Source organism: Pinus tabuliformis, chromosome Q, assembly GCF_031772625.1.
Source record: "Pinus tabuliformis cultivar Carrire ecotype Pingquan chromosome Q, CPIR1, whole genome shotgun sequence".
NCBI lineage: Eukaryota > Viridiplantae > Streptophyta > Pinopsida > Pinales > Pinaceae > Pinus > Pinus tabuliformis.
Genome location: NC_142296.1, coordinates 711,384,109 through 711,400,656, shown reverse-complemented (window position 1 = coordinate 711,400,656; position 16,548 = coordinate 711,384,109). Strand labels below are relative to the sequence as shown.

The 16,548-nt window shown below is 33.9% G+C and overlaps 2 pseudogenes; both read left to right on the top strand.

Moving 5' to 3' along the window:
* Positions 1 to 6,973: 6,973 nt before the first annotated feature.
* LOC149221521 (putative aquaporin PIP1-4 pseudogene) lies at positions 6,974 to 7,839 on the top strand (annotated as a pseudogene).
* A 3,543-nt stretch (positions 7,840 to 11,382) lies between these two features.
* LOC149221520 (putative aquaporin PIP1-4 pseudogene) lies at positions 11,383 to 16,369 on the top strand (annotated as a pseudogene).
* Positions 16,370 to 16,548: the final 179 nt, after the last annotated feature.

Genomic DNA, 16,548 nt, shown 5'->3' with positions numbered 1-16,548 from the left:
ACTATGCATCCAGAAACCACATAGGTGATGCAAGAAAAAGTAGAAGAAGACATGATGGATTTGCTAATAAAAATGAATCAAAGGCTAAATGAGACAAATCAGGAATTGGAGAAGGCATCACTGGAAAAGTAGGGAGTGTTGACCTTCCAACCATCTCAAACAGCTCCAACAGTTACAGCTGCTCCTACCACAGTTACAACAGTAGTCCCTCCCTCTATCCCGGCATCAACAACACCAAGTACTTCAGCAACAACAGCAGCAGGCAGCGGCACTACCATGACCACTGAGGAATTAATAAAGGCTCTGGAGGATTTGAAACTCCAAGTATCAGAATTAAAAGAGACTAAAGAGAAATTGTCCAAGTTGGAAGTAAGTTATGACAAATCTAAAATGACTGTGGCGGAAAAAACAAGAGAGGTGAAGACATTGGAGAATAAAGTAAAGGCATTGGAAAAGGACCTCTCTTTAGACAAGCCTTTGGGAGAAATCAGGGGCATTTTTTGGGCTAACATCAGTGAATCCATTAGCAATATCTGGAGATCCATTCAAATTATATATGAACAGATTGACTTGATAGCAGCAGCCCAGGTGGAAATCCAAAGGGCCAGAAATTTATTGGGACATAAGCCTGAACAAGCCAACAGGCTAATCCATTTTTTGAACAATAGAACCAAGGAAGAACTAGCAGCATTGGACATCAGAGACAGGATAGGCACCATCCTAACAATCAAAAGAGTCCTGACCATGAGAACCCTGATGCAGAATTTGGAGAGAAAGAGCCAAGATATGCAGGTGAAGGTAAATTCTTTTGTAGAAAAATGTGCAGGTTTGCAGGAAAGGGGCTTGCCCAGCCTAGTGGGAAGTAATCAATGCCTATTAAGACAAGCTGAGTACCAGATCAGATTGAATAAATATGTTGTTGATCAACAAAATGCATCATCATCAAGTACTCCAGCAGAAAAGACCCTTCCATCTGGCCAATCTCTTTACAACAACTTGGAAAATCTGTTTTATATTGAACATGAAGTACAACATCTTTTTACAGCCCGACCTAACTTCTACAAGTACACAGACGTTGATGAGACATTGATAAAGTTGCAAAGACATCAGTTGCCAGAAGAATAGTGGTGGCAAAGCATGTTGGAAATCTTGTAAGCAGATTTCAAACTTTTGTTTGTTTTCCCAGAACATAACAGATGTCATAAAGTGAAGAAAGGAGCAGATAAGAATCACACTGGGCAGCGGTCTATTAAAGCAAACTTAAAAAACACTCGAGAAAGCAAATCCAGCCGCGCGAAATGTCAGTGAAGCATCCATCGGCCGACTCACCGAGCAAACAGTCAACGCACCTTATCAATTCAGCGGCCAGCACAGCAACATTCACCTCTGCATTTATTTCTTCCTGTTCCCAAGATCATTTACTTCTCCTGTAGAGTAGGTAGAAGAAGTTATTGCTAGATATTATCTCATTGAGATATTTTGTAAACATTTTTGTACAAATACCTCCCCAAGCAAAGTATTAGGGGTTGGTGATACATTTCTGGAACTGCGCTGTAACTCTGAAAACTCTTCTGAATAAAAGGTTGCTGGAATGCGTTGTTGTTGAACTCTCTGGTTATGGAATTGATGGCAGAGGACTATGTTGCAGAATTCTCGAATTATTTCATGGATCAATAAGTCTTTTAACTCATGTTTTACAGTTTCTGCGTTTTTATATATCGTCTATGTTCATAATCTGAATAACAGGGAAAAAGAATAACCCAGAACTTGCTTAACTGTACTCTGTGTTCAATCCCTGTTATTGTTTATGTTTTCTTCAGAATTAGCATAAGCAGGAATTCTTAACTGCTCCTGTTTCCCCTGGTTCTTACATTTTGAATATAGCTAAGGAATTCTTAACTGCTCCCTGGCAATATTCATCCACTTTCCCTCTGTCAGCATGATGAAGGATTCTTAGTTGCCCTTCACCCCCTGACCCCATCTCACCTTATTCCAGCTTACAAATTGTTTCATGGTTGATTACCTTGCTCTGCAGTACCTCCCTCTGTCAAAGAAGCCATATCCAGCAGTTCATTTTCATAGACTCCATTAGCCCAATGGACTGAACTTCTCATATTTACACCCCTGTTCTATTGAATGTCACCATCCAAAAATCAAACAAACCCTTGTACTTCATAACTAGCCTAACATACTGCAAAATAAAGCTAAATCATAAAGAGAGAGCCCTCTCTAGATGCAAATTGGCTAGAACCTACATCTAAAAGATTGGTCTGTGGTTACCTCGGCCGTATTCCCTTTTCCACAACTTTGGGGAACAACCTGAGTGATAACAGGCTGAAACCAATTTTGTCTAGACATATCACTGAGGAGCAGTTTGGGTTTATTGAGGGAAAACAGATACAAGATACCATTGGTATTGCACACGAGATTCTGCACTCTATTAAAACCCAAAAACTTAAGTCTTGCCTTCTCAAGGTGGATTTGACCAAGGCATATGACTGTATAGACTGGGAATTTCTTAAACTGATCTTGATCAAAGAAGGTATGTCACCTATGAACATTCGCTAGATTATGGCTTGCATCAAGACAATGAATTTCATTATCATCATAAATGGATTTCCTACCCATTTCTTCTCCACTCGAAGGGGGTTGAGACAGGTTGTGCACTATCGCCTATGTTGTTCATATTGGTTATTGACAGTCTGAGTAGGAAAGTAAGAGATGAAAGAGTTCAGGGCAGTATTTATGGGATTAAAGTATCACGACAGACTGATATCACTCACTTAATGTTCATCGATGACCTACTTTTTGGAGGACATGCTATTGTTTCTAAATGGACAATATTACATAGCATTATTACATCATTTGGAGAGGCATCGAGACTATGTATGAATGGACCGAAATCAGTGCTTATACATAATGGTATTGCAGGACTGGAGATTATGGACATTAGTCTATTGTTTGGGGTTGGATACAAACACATTGATGAAGGTATCACATACCTGGGTTTCAACCTGAAGCCAAACAATTATTGTAACAAGGATTGGGATTGGCTGGTAGAGAGGTTTCATAAGAAACTTGACTGTTGGAAACACAGATGGTTGACAATGGGGGGTAGGATGATCATGTTAAAAGAAGTACTTCAAAATATAGCAGTATATTGGATGCACCTTTTTCTACTTCCTAAGGAAGTCATTAAAAGGATACAATTGATCATGGGACGCTTTATCTGGGTCGGGACACTACTATCTGGGAAGTTTCACTTGGTAAAATGGTCCCTCATTGCAAGACCTATTGAGGAAGGTGGATGGGGCATCATAGATCCCACAACTTTCAACATGGCACTGATCGTTAAAAACATGTGGAGGGAAGTATCTGGTTTGGGAATATGGTCTCAAATTATCAAGGAAAAATATATGTTTGGGCAAACTTTCACACCATGGATTATTGGAGGGGCCAAGATGAAATCTATTTCATCATACATTTGGAGAAGTATGATGAAAAATATCCACTAGCTCTTGGGGTTGGTACGGTGGGAGGCAGGAGATGGCTCAAAGATCATGATCGGATTGGACACAATCAAAGGTATGGTGGGAAACCACTCTCTATCATTTCAGATCCTTAATTTCCTTCATGAGAAAGAGATAGTTTTCCTTAAACAAATATTCAGCATAATGTACTCTGTATTGACTAACAATCGTGGAAAAGAGCTGGGGATATACAGATGCCTAGGGAGTATATTAGTGAATGGGAAGTTTATATTGCAAATCTCAGAAATGCAGGTATATCACTTAATGATCAGGAGGATCAGATGACATGGGGGGGTAACTTAAAAAAGGGGCTTCTGATGGTAAAGGAAATATATATGTCATTGCAAAAGAAAGAGAAAGGAAATTAGGCACCATCCTGGGTTCAGGTCATCTGGAAAGGGAAACTACCTAACAAGATCAAATGTTTTTGTTGGCTGGCTATCATGGACAGAACCTTGACATGGAATAACCTTCAGCGCAGAGGGTACTCAAGCCCAGGAATTTTTCTACTTTGTAGGAACAACACTGAGAATAATGCTCATCTTTTTCTTCACTACTCTTACACGAAAGCTCTTTGGGAAGGGGTCTTAGGTTTTTTCGGCATTGTATCTCCTCAACATCATACAACATTGAGGCATTGTCTGAGGATTTGGTTCAAATCACATGATAGGTACAAATTTCTCCCATTATATCTTTTATGGTCCATCTGGCGAAGTCGTAATGCACTTATTTTTTATAATAAGCATCGGTTGTGAGGGAGGATATCATCAAAACTATGGCATATTTCAATGAATATGGTCCATCTAAGAATAGCAACAAACCCAGAATTATCAAGCACAAAGATATTTGGAAAACATATCCAGTGGGATTTTTCGATGGTGCTTGCTCCAGAAGAAGATGTGGATGTGGTGCCTATATAGTCATAGAACCGGGGAAATTATTTCACTTCTGGTGGGAAGGAGGACAAGGCACAAACAATAAAGCAGAGATTATTGCACTATGACGAGTACTAATCACAAAAAAATGGCTAGGAATGGATCACATACAGGTCTACAGTGATGCAAAAGGAATTGTAGATTGGATGAAAGGTTATAACAATTTCAATCCTCCCATATTAATCAATTGGATGAAATGCATCAAGACATTGGTGAGCACATACCATCATATAAATTTTGATCACATCTACAGGAACAGAACTGGACAACAGACTTGCTATCAAAGAGAGGTATTGATAAGGAACATGGTAAGTTTTTCTTTTCAGCATATGAACAAAGAGTCATGATAAATGCTAGAAGCATAATTTTTTCATAGATATTGGAAGTATAATAGATTGTACTTTTTTTTTTTTTCTTTTTTCAGATAATACTAGGAATTACAAGGCAATGTAAAGAGAACACTAAATGGACATATTAAGTTAAAAGATAGTTTTTTTCGTTGGTATTTTGAACATTAAATAGGCACATGTAAGATCCATAGGATTAAGTAGTAAAAGAGAAATACATTTATTTCTGGAAAAAAGTTTGAATACACATATTGAAAAACTAAGTAAGATGTACTCTATGTTTTATTAATATAAATTCCGAAGCGCTTTTTTTCCTCTAACAAAAAAGTTGATGTAGTTTGTAGGTTGATGTCCCTTCCACATATTCACGTTAATACTATATGCGCCACCTGTTTTATGTTAGGATTGGAAACATTATAAAGTGTGTCGTATGCGTCAAACTCATAGCACGTTAGAGTGCTATATATATAAATCCCCTTTTAGAAGGAAACTCGTTCTCACAATAGTCGAGTATATTTTTCATTTGACCCCTCATTCTTTTTCTTTGTGTTTATATTTATTATAGGCACATTCTTTAGATTTTGTTTATGGCGTTTTTATTGTGTTTAATATTTATTATATGCACATTCTTTAGATTTTGTTTATTCCGATCCTTTTTATATATACATAGCCTTACAATTTATAACATAAATAATAAATAATAAATAATATATATACATATATTTATTTATTTATTGGGTTTTGTTAAAAAGGTTCACTTTATTTTGTTTTTAAGATTTTTTAATATAGTTACCAACAATAATGATGGTATGAATATGATGTTTTCTTTATCGCGTTTTTGCTTCTGTACAGGAGGGCTACAGGTGGTGGAGTGAGCAATGCTTGTCCCTACGCTCTATGTTTGTCATGGTCATCTGGCTTTTATGGAAGTGGAGAAATAATTGTACTTTTCAAGACCTCAGAACTCCTATTGCTTCTATTCTGCTGCGGATTACAGATTCATCTGTCTCCCCTGATATGTAGGGATCTCTATTCCAACTGTTTCTTGAGGTCGTCATTGCTGCTGCGCATCAATGTTTATTTTGGAACAGAACTGTTACTTGAGGTAGTCATTGCTGCTGCGCATCAATGTTTTATTTGGAACAGAACTGTTACTTGTGGTCGTCATTGCTGCTGCGCATCAATGTTTTTTTTTGGATTTGTCTGATTATGGAGCTCTCGCTCTATCTGGTGCTGTTGGTTACACATGGTCCATATGGAGATTTCTTAGTTTATTGGTCTCTTTCTGCTGTGAGACTAACTGCTCCACCCATCTGATCATCTGTAAACCTTGCACATTTCTCTCATACATGGTTTTTATCTGTTTTTGCCGTGGGTCTCCAGGCAATTCGGTTATGCTGTATTCATGGACATTATATTTCCCGTAATATAATATATATGGTTTTTTTTCTTCTGAAAAATGAATATGATGCATTATATTATATTTAATATATAAAAAGTATAATATTATGTTTTTTTGAATAATATATGTAATATTTAAATAATTTATATGTAAATTATAATTATATATAATTATGTGGTAAGGTTTTTTTTTTAAAGAACTTTCTTACTGTCATAGTTAGACGATTGAAGATTTTTAAGTCGTCGGATTAATAATAGTTATTAAAAGAAAACAAAAAAACAAAAAAACACTAAATAGGTCAAACACTACTGCTTGCTTAACAATTTATTGATGGCTTAACCAGTTTATTCCCCTCTCAGTGCTGCAGAAGAGGGTTTCTCTTGGAGGAATTTGTCCATCCTTATTCAACAACCGTAAGTGAGGTAACGGACCATCTTTTTGGAGATGAAGGAACCGGAGGGCTTGAATTACTTCACGTGCTTCTTTGCTTTGCCGAGGTGCCCAACCTTGCGAGGTGCACTCCCCTGCGAATTGGCGGGAACTGGTCCTATCCCCACTCTGGTAATATCGGCATCATCTCAGAACGAAGAATGCTCAGTGTAGAAAACAAATATGTACATCTCTCTCTGAATAAACTTGCATTAAGCTAATCACACATTGATTCATTCTGCACTTGTTGCGCTATAGTATTTGGCTTTCTTTCGAGTGTTTCAAACAGTCTTAGAATCCTTTGGTTCTTGGTGAGTATTTGTGTTGAAAATGGAAGGAAAAGAAGAAGACGTTAAGCTCGGGGTGAACAAGTATTCCGAGAGGCATCAGCTGGGACTGCGGCACAGACGAGGGAAAAGGATTACAAGGACCCTGCTCCCACTACACTGTTCAAACCCGGGGAGTTCGCGTCATGGTCCTTCTGGAGGACGGGTATTGCAAAGTTCATGGCGACTTTCTTGTTTCTTTACATCACGATCCTCACGGTCATGGGTGTCAAGAGGGCCGACAATGTTTGCACTGATTCTGTTGGAATTTAGGGTATTGCATGGGTCTTTGGGGGAATGATCTACTGTCTCGTCTATTGCACAACAGGAATTTCAAGTGGTCACATTAACCCTGCAGTTACCTTTAGGTTGTTCTTGGCCATAAAGTTGGCTATGCCCTGAGCTGTGTTCTACATGATATGCTAGTGCATGGGAACCATCTGTGGCGCTGGTGTTGTGAAGGGATTCATGGAAGGTGAATACCAAACGAACGGTGGAGGTGCTGATACTGTGGCTCATAGCTACACCAAGGGAGATGGCTTGGGAGCTGAGATTGTGGGAACCTTCGTTCTGGTCTACACCGTTTTCTCTGCTATCGATGCCAAACGAAGCGCCAGGGACTCTCATGTTCCTCTGCTAGCACCACTTCCAATAGGGTTTGCAGTTTTTCTGGTTCACCTTGTCACAATTCCCATCACTGGAACTGGCATCAACCCTGCCCGAAGCTTGGGAGCTGCCATCATCTACAACAAGTCTCATATTTGGGATGACCATTGAATTTTCTGGGTCGGTCCATTCTTGGGCATTGGCTTGGTAGCTATTTACCGCTAGGTGATCATTCGTGCCATTCCCTTCAAAACTCGCTCCTAGAAACGGCCCAGCCTAGTCCAGCATATCGGAGAGGGGGCTTAAACTTTAGGCTTAGAGGTCTGTTAACGCATGTGTATTGTCATCAGATAAATGGTTTTACAGGGTGGATGATATCCATATATTTTGTTAAGTGTGATTTAGGCCAGCGACATCCACTGGCAGATTATGCTCTTGTGGGGCCGGTCATTGTGTAAAATAACGGACCCTTTGCTTGTTGCAAAAAACCCGCATTAAGCTGGGTCACTTACGGGAAATTCCTTCATGCGATTTGAAGCCGAGAGGAAGGAGAAGAGGGGTCCGATGATTGATAATTGCTCACTGGGAGACTAAAATGGATTTTCTTCATATTGGGAACATGCCTTTCCAAAGACAAGTGTTTATGGGAGCATAGCATAGTTATTCATGCAAAAGTTTAACTTGTTCATTAATGCATAAAAATAATGGGAATACTTACCTAAGAAGTAATATACATTATTATGGGTATTATATCAATATTACAACAACTAATCTTTAATTCAATTGATTAATGATTTCTTGTTGATTGTGACCATTAAGAAAGGGAGGATATGATATTTAATATAATTGGTTGTTAAAATGTTGGTTTGAATGGTTTATAATTCTAAGTTTTATTTTTAGATGATTTTAAATGAAAAGAAGTAATATGGAAAAATTAGTGATTGTTATTATCTTGCAGGATAAAGCATTAGGTAATTGAGTTGACCATAATTAGTTTGGTCAAATATATGGAATATGTTTAGATTTAATAAAGTTTAACTATATACTATTTTTTTATATTTTTATAAATAAATAAATAAATAAAATTGTATTTATTTCTATTATTATTGGTTAAGAATTTTAACATCTTATTGTAAAATACATTTTAAATTGGGATTTTGCAATCATTACCTTTTATTAATTCAATGTACTCCATTTATGTCATATCAATACTTTTTATACACTGATAATTATATTTAAAAAAATTAATTGAATTTTTAATTCAAATTTTAATAAATAAAAAAATATATATGTATAACTCATTTGTTTAGATTAAAATCTAAATTCAAATTTTAATAAAATAAAAATATGCATTTTTATAAACTAAATAATAAATGAGCATTATTATTTTTTTCAAATATAAATTAAAATTTTAAAAATAAAATCTATATATTTTTATAAGCTAATAATTATAATAAAAGAATTTTTTATTGAATATTTTAGTTCAAATATTAAGAAATAAAATTATATAAATCTTGAGTTGGATAGACAATCTTGATTTGGATGAATAATGTAGTTCAAATGTAAATGCAAGCATAACATATTATAGCTTTTTAAAGCTATGTTTGCATAAGCATTGAAATTAGGGCCTTGCCCTTTAATTGCACAGATGAGGGACAAGAGTAGCTACTATATAGCCCTTGTTATAAGAAAATTTGTTATTATAAGAAAAGTAGAATAATACATGAAGATTCTAAACTATGTTGCATTGATCACATTTTTTTTATTCATACTTTTCATTATTTAAAATTGAACTATTTTATTTATATTTAACTTTTTTTTTATGCAATTGTTGAATTATACTTCTAAATAACAATTTCTAAATAATATTTTGTATAAATTTAAAACAATGACATTGAATTATCATCAAGTCTAAATCATTGGATTAGCCACACATGATCTTCTATATGTCACAATTCTTCTCAAATTTATACCTTACCAAGTTTCCTTTGAAACATCTGGTGCAATTACTAGTATAACACATTTTTAGAATATATACATAAATTTTATTTTATATTGACGTGTGTTTATATATTTTTTTAAGGCACATAGATTATGAAAGTGTCATTTAGGAAATCAAACTAATGAGGTTATTTTTCCAAAAGATTCAAGCAAAAGAAAGATAAACTAAAAGAAGAGAGTTCAAATTAAATTTCAAAAGCAAGTTTTATGTGGTTGAAATGTTGATGCAGTGGGACAATTGAAATCTATGTGAGAAATGACCTGAGATAAGCAACCAAAGTAGTAACTCCAAAGGATCAACTAAAAAGATGTGTCGAAGACATAATCAAACTCTAAGAAGCAAGAGGGGCAAAAATCATTCAATGAATATAGCAGAATCCATCCATCAATCAAGTGCAATTAGAAGGGTGAATTTATAATTTATAATGGGGCTCCTACATTTTGAGTAAAATGTAAAGGAGTTCTTGACTAGCCAACAAACCCATAAAAATTTGATCCAACATACTCATAAGGATTTGATCCCTCACTGAGTTCTGAGTTAAAAAGATGTAAGCTAGCACATCTATGTGTACACCAAGTTTCTAACACCATGTTGAATACCTATAGAATCACACATCTTCACGAGTTCAAAAGATGTAAGTTAGCACATGTCTGTGTACACCAAATTTCTAACACCATGTTGAATACCTATGGAATCACACATCTTCACCCATGTTGAACGTGTATAAAATCACACATCTTCCATTCATAGTCACATGAATACTGCATTATAAAATATGCATCTTTGTCCAATAAAAATATCTCTATATAACACATTTATTGAATTATATATATATTAAATTCGAATTAAAATGTTTTTCAACACAATAATACTATTTCATGTTGGGTTTCATATGAAGTATAAAATGTAAAAAATGTCAAATTTTGTAGTGAGATATAGGATAAAAGCCGACCTTACCCTGTAACAAAATTGAAACACCACTATAATCACCCTTCTTTTCCATCCATCAAAAATCAAAACAAATGCACAACTTGACTGGTCTTAATTAAGTTTCAAGGATATGGTCAAATGATTAGGTGGGGGAGATTTGGTCTCACAAGTCTTGTGATTCAATTATGAGCAGAACTATATATCTCTCAGAGCTTGTTATCCAATCCTCGCAGGATTATGTATGCTAGCGACCCAGGAAAGACAAACACAACACATAAATGTTTCGTGTTATCTTTGTTATTTGGGTGGAAAATAAGATTTGTATGGGTAAAAATTTGGTCTAAATCTTTGTACCAAATTTTCAGAGACAATTCCCTGAAACTCAGAGTTGCCATATAATTGAGAAGAAGGATAATGAGGCTGAGGAATTGTCTGCTTGGTCAAAAGTGGCTAGAATCTGGGCATTTTTTTTCTTAATTTTGCAGAAAATTTGTTTGAATCATGTTTTCGATGGTAAAAATAGATTCAGCACCAAAAATTTTTGAGGCACCCAAGATTTTTAAATTTGACAACTGTAATTTGGATTTACAAAAATCTCTATCAGATTTTATCTAATTATTGCCAAATTTTCTATGATTTTCCGGGAAAAAACAGCAGGCAATTTCAACCAAATTTAAAACAAAATTGACGAGAACAGTGGTACGATCTTTCCCACGCTATCATTTCAACGAAATTTGACCGCAAGTGGTACGATTGAAATGCTAGATATCCCACCCCGTTGAAAGAGCGGAGGTGAGAACGTTTTTCAGTGGTGACGACGGGGCGTCCCTGCTTTACAGGTGGAGAATTAGGAGTAGAAAATTGAACAGAAATTAATGGAATCCGTGTCAGATTACACGACTATTTCTCTGGACGTTGTAGACTTTTGCGGCTCAGAGTCTACGCTATCTATCTATGGTACTTACTTTTTATGTTACTCTCTATGTCTGAGGGCGACGTTACGCACACTGGTATTTGTTCATATTTATGATTGTCAGTCTATCTGTAGCTTGATGGAATTTTTGGGTTTTTATTTTCCCAAATCTGTTAATAAAATTCTACATGACATCACAATGGTTTTCACGTTTAAACTGGATTTTTGAATGGTTTTCAGGTTTAAATTGGATATATATATATAAAATTTTGTTTTAATTACATTTTTAAAATTAAAAAAATTCAACATTCTTAAAACTCTGGAAAAAGTTTGAATTTTGTATATTCTAATTTAAAATGTCTGTTTCAAGTAGCTCAAGTGGCAATGGCCATGGAATGAAGTTTTATCGAACAAGAAATTTTGAGTTCAAATCTTGTACTATCTTCCCCTTGGCTAGGTGAATAATGAACATGTAAATCTTGAAATAAAAAAATCCCACCAAACTTTAAAAAATTTATAATTTTTCAATTTAAAATAAAATCAATCCAAAATTCACCCAAGAAAAAAGACTGAAAAACCACCCAATTAAACTACTATGACATGTAATATGACATATAAGTATTTAAAATAACCCTGAAACAAACATATGTCAAACCCATGTGGCCATTCAATATTACATATTCTTATATTCTCATCTGATAAGCAATATGAAAATGTAGTAAATTAATGCATAACGCTTTATCTTTATAAACTACTTATAATTTTATGCAAAAGGTGGATTTGAATAATTGACTTTTTTATTAAAAAAAAAAATTCAAATAAAATCAATCCAAAATTCACCCGAGAAAAAGACTGATAAACCACCCAATTAAACTACTATGACACCCAATTAAACTACTATGACATGTAACATGACATATAAGTATTTAAAATAACCCTGAAACAAAGATATGTCAAACCCATGTGGCCACAATATTACATATTCTTATATTCTCATCTCGTAAGCAATATGAAAATGTAGTAAATTAATGCATAACGCTTTATCTTTATAAACTACTTATAATTTTATGCAAAAGGTGGATTTGAATAATTGACTTTTTTATTAGAAAAAATCTTTTTCAATGAAAGTTGAACTTATGATCTCTTATTGTATTTGTGCGTCGGATCTTGTTAGAAAATATACTAGTTGTCTTTAGTGTCAGTTTTTGGAAGTATTTCTAGGATTTCACTATAAATTTTTTCATCGGATTCCAGCATTAGAAACTCCAAAAAGTAGCACTAAAAACAACTCCGAAAACAAATCTATCCATACAATTTGGAAAGACAATTAAATAAATACTTGATTTCAATGACAGCTTGAAAGAAACGGTTTGTTGCACCAGATTTAAAAAAACGAAAAATTTCTCTATGATATGAAAACTTTGTATAAAATTTCATTATTTTGAAAATATAAATAATAATAAAATTTGGATTAAATTTCATTATTTTGAAAAATATAAATAAATATTTGAACTTTCCAATTTGATAATTGGATTTTTTTTATAACATTTTTAGCAAGTGGTTTATAGAGCTTTCTAGTATGTTATAAAAAGGAATAAATTTATTTTCTACATAAATGAAAATCAAAATAAAAAATTATTTGTAAAACTTGGAATGAAAATTATTTCTAATTTTTCCAAGAGAAAGGTAAGGGAATTTTTTTGAATATGTTTTATTTGTCATCTCATTATTATTATTATTATTTACTAATTTTTTTTTAGATTTATTTCTTTTTTTTTTTTTTTCTTTTCATTTTTCTATTATTTCCATTTTCATGAATTCTAGTTTTTTCTCCATAATTTCAATTTAAGATAACTTATTATTATACTACCCATTCAATTTTGCTTTGACTTGTTTATTAGTTTGTCTTTGACCAAAAAATTATGTTGCTTATCCATAGTTTAACATTAGGAATTCAATTTTTGTTATTTTTTAGTATTATTTAAATTTATTTATTTGTAAATTGATTGGTTGGGGTCTTATTATGGGCTTTTTAGTAACTTCTATTTTTGTAAGTTACCAGTTTTTTTGTTTTAAGATTTATCCCCTTTTTATTAAAGTTTTTTATTTTGATTTTTTTCCCCTATTATTTCCATTTTCATGATTTATAGTTTTTCCCCATATTTTCAATTTTAGATGACTTATTATTATATTAAAAACATATTTTACTAAATTATATATATATATATATATATATATATATATATATATATCTATATATATATATAGAAGTGTGTATATGCTAATATAAACAATATTAGTTAATCATATTTCTTAATTTTTGGTGATGACATTCAACAATACAACATTTTATTAATTGTTTTACTTTTGTGATGAATTCTTTATCTTTATTATTTTTTAGTTTAATTAAACTATATTTAGACTAAGCCCCAAGTACTAGCTACTATGTAACTCTTGTTATATTAAAAACAAATTTTAGTATATATATATATATATATATCTATATATATATATATATATATATATATATATCATATTTCTTGATGGCATTTAAGAATACAACATTTTATTAGTTGTTTTATTTTTGTGATGAATTTTGTCTTTATTATTTTTTAGTTTAATTAAGCTATATTTAAGCTAAGCGACACGTACTGGCTACTATGTAGTCCTTGTTATTTATCACAATGATTACCCACACCATTATAGTTCAAAAAAAGAAATGTTATCAAACTTATATAATAAAATCCTATTGTTATGGAGCTAGCTCCTATGTAGCCCTCATTATTTATCACAATGACTACCCACACCATTATAGTTCAAAAAAAGAAATGTTACCAATCTTATATAATAAAATCCTATTGTTATGGAGCTCATGCGATCAAAAACTTTGGTTGTGATGAATCATTTTGCTTCTCACATAGAAGAAACAATTCCAATTGAAATCAACACCAATTTGACTCCCCATCCTCTTCTCCTCGGATTTAAAAATGGTACCTAACAATGCTCCATGGCTCCACCTGAAAATCTTCTTACTTCCTACTCCACTTTTATTTCCTATTTAGCTTGCATTTACTACTTTCTTACATTTATCAATATTACCTTCTTGTGTTCTTTATGCCTACTTATTACTAAGACACTGCAATAGGAAATAGGGATCAAAATTAATTCCACGCAAGTATGGTTCCTTATTATAAATTTGATGCTAATAAGTAGTATTTATTCATTTTTGTTGACAAAAATACTATTATTTCTATGTTCTTTTGCACATGGTGTCCTCCATCATAATGCACATGTGTACTAGTCATTAGGCCTATAATTGTTATGGCAAAACATTGTTGTAAGTTATATTTATTTTATGGAAAATTATGTTGGTCGAGGTTTTAAATAGTTTTTGTTGTTTTCTTCTTTATTGGAGATTACAATGATATCCATAAAATAATAATATACATTGATTTCCTTTAAAGAGCTCATTGTAATTGTTTGAACGATTGACAAGTTACCCTATAAAAATCAAAAGCATATTCAGTGTAGAATGACATCCATGAGATGAGAGAATAACTGATCTTATTGAATTTCTTCCACATAATTCCTATATATATTATAAGTAAATGGTCCAATTGAATTATCTCTACATCATTATATATAGAGTGTAAGTAAATAGCCCTATTAAATTCTCTCTATACCATTTCTGTATAAATTGTAATATTAGTGAACAATGTCGTCTATGTATACTTGTCAAGTGTAGCAATATTAGTGAACAATGTCGTCTATGTATATTTGTCAAGTGTGCCAATCTTAGTGAACAATTTCATTTATGTATACTTGTCAAGCGTACTTGGAGTTTTAGTTTTTTGAACCCAGAGGCTCATTCTACATCCCAACATGAGGGCAATGTGTAACCAATACAATTATTACCTTAGGGCTTTCAAAGAAATCTAAGACTCAGCGAATAAAATTTTCCTTTTCAGAGTACAATCATGAAGTTTTCAAGAATAAGTACATAACCATAATTTTCTAAAACTCAGCATAATCATGAAATTTGCAAGGACAAAGTATCGTGAGAAAGTACAAAAAACTAGAATTCTTTACCCAACCTCAGTGAAACAACAAAGGAACTAACCCTTCAATGGCAGTGTCCCTAACAGGGCTTTTATAATCTTTTGAGGTCAGAAATATACAAGGAGCCTGGTCCCACTCCACTGTTCAAACTCGGGGAGTTCACGTCATGGTCCTTCTAGAGGACGGGTATTGAAAAGTTCATGGCGACTTTCTTGTTTCTTTACATCACGATCCTCACGGTCATGGGTGTCAAGAGGGCCGACAATGTATGCACTGATTCTGTTGGAATTTAGGGTATTGCATGGGCCTTTGGGGGAATGATCTACTGCCTCATCTATTGCACAACAAGAATCTCAGGTGGTCACATTAACCCTGTAGTTACCTTTAGGTTATTCTTGGCCGTAAAGTTGTCTCTGCCCTAAGCTGTGTTCTACATGATATGCCAATGCTTGGGAGCCATCTGTGGTGCTGGTGTTGTGAAGGGATTCATGGGAGGTGAGTGCCAAACAAATGGTGGAGGTGCTAATACTATGGCTCATGGCTACACCAAGGGAGATGGTTTGGGGGCTGAGATTGTGGGAACCTTCGTTCTGGTCTACACTGTTTTCTCTGCTATTGATGCCAAACAAAGCGCTAGGGACTCTCATGTTCCTCTGCTAGCACCACTTCCAATAGGGTTTGCAGTTTTTTTGGTTCACCTTGTCACAAGTCCCATCACTGGAACTGGCATCAACCCTGCCCGAAGCTTGGGAGCTGCCATCATCTACAACAAGTCTCATATTTGGGATGACCATTGGATTTTCTGGGTCGGTCCATTCTTGGGCATTGACTTGGTAGCTATTTACCACTAGATGATCATTCATGCCATTCTCTTCAAAACTCGCTCCTAGAAACAGCCCAGCCTAGTCTAGCATATTGGAGAGGGGGCTTAAACTTTAGGCTGAGAGGTCTATTAATGCATGTGTTTTATCGTTAGATAAATGGTTTTACAGGATGGATGATATCCATATATCGTGTTAAGTGTGATTTAGGCCAGCGACATCCACTGGCAGATTATGCTCTCATGGGC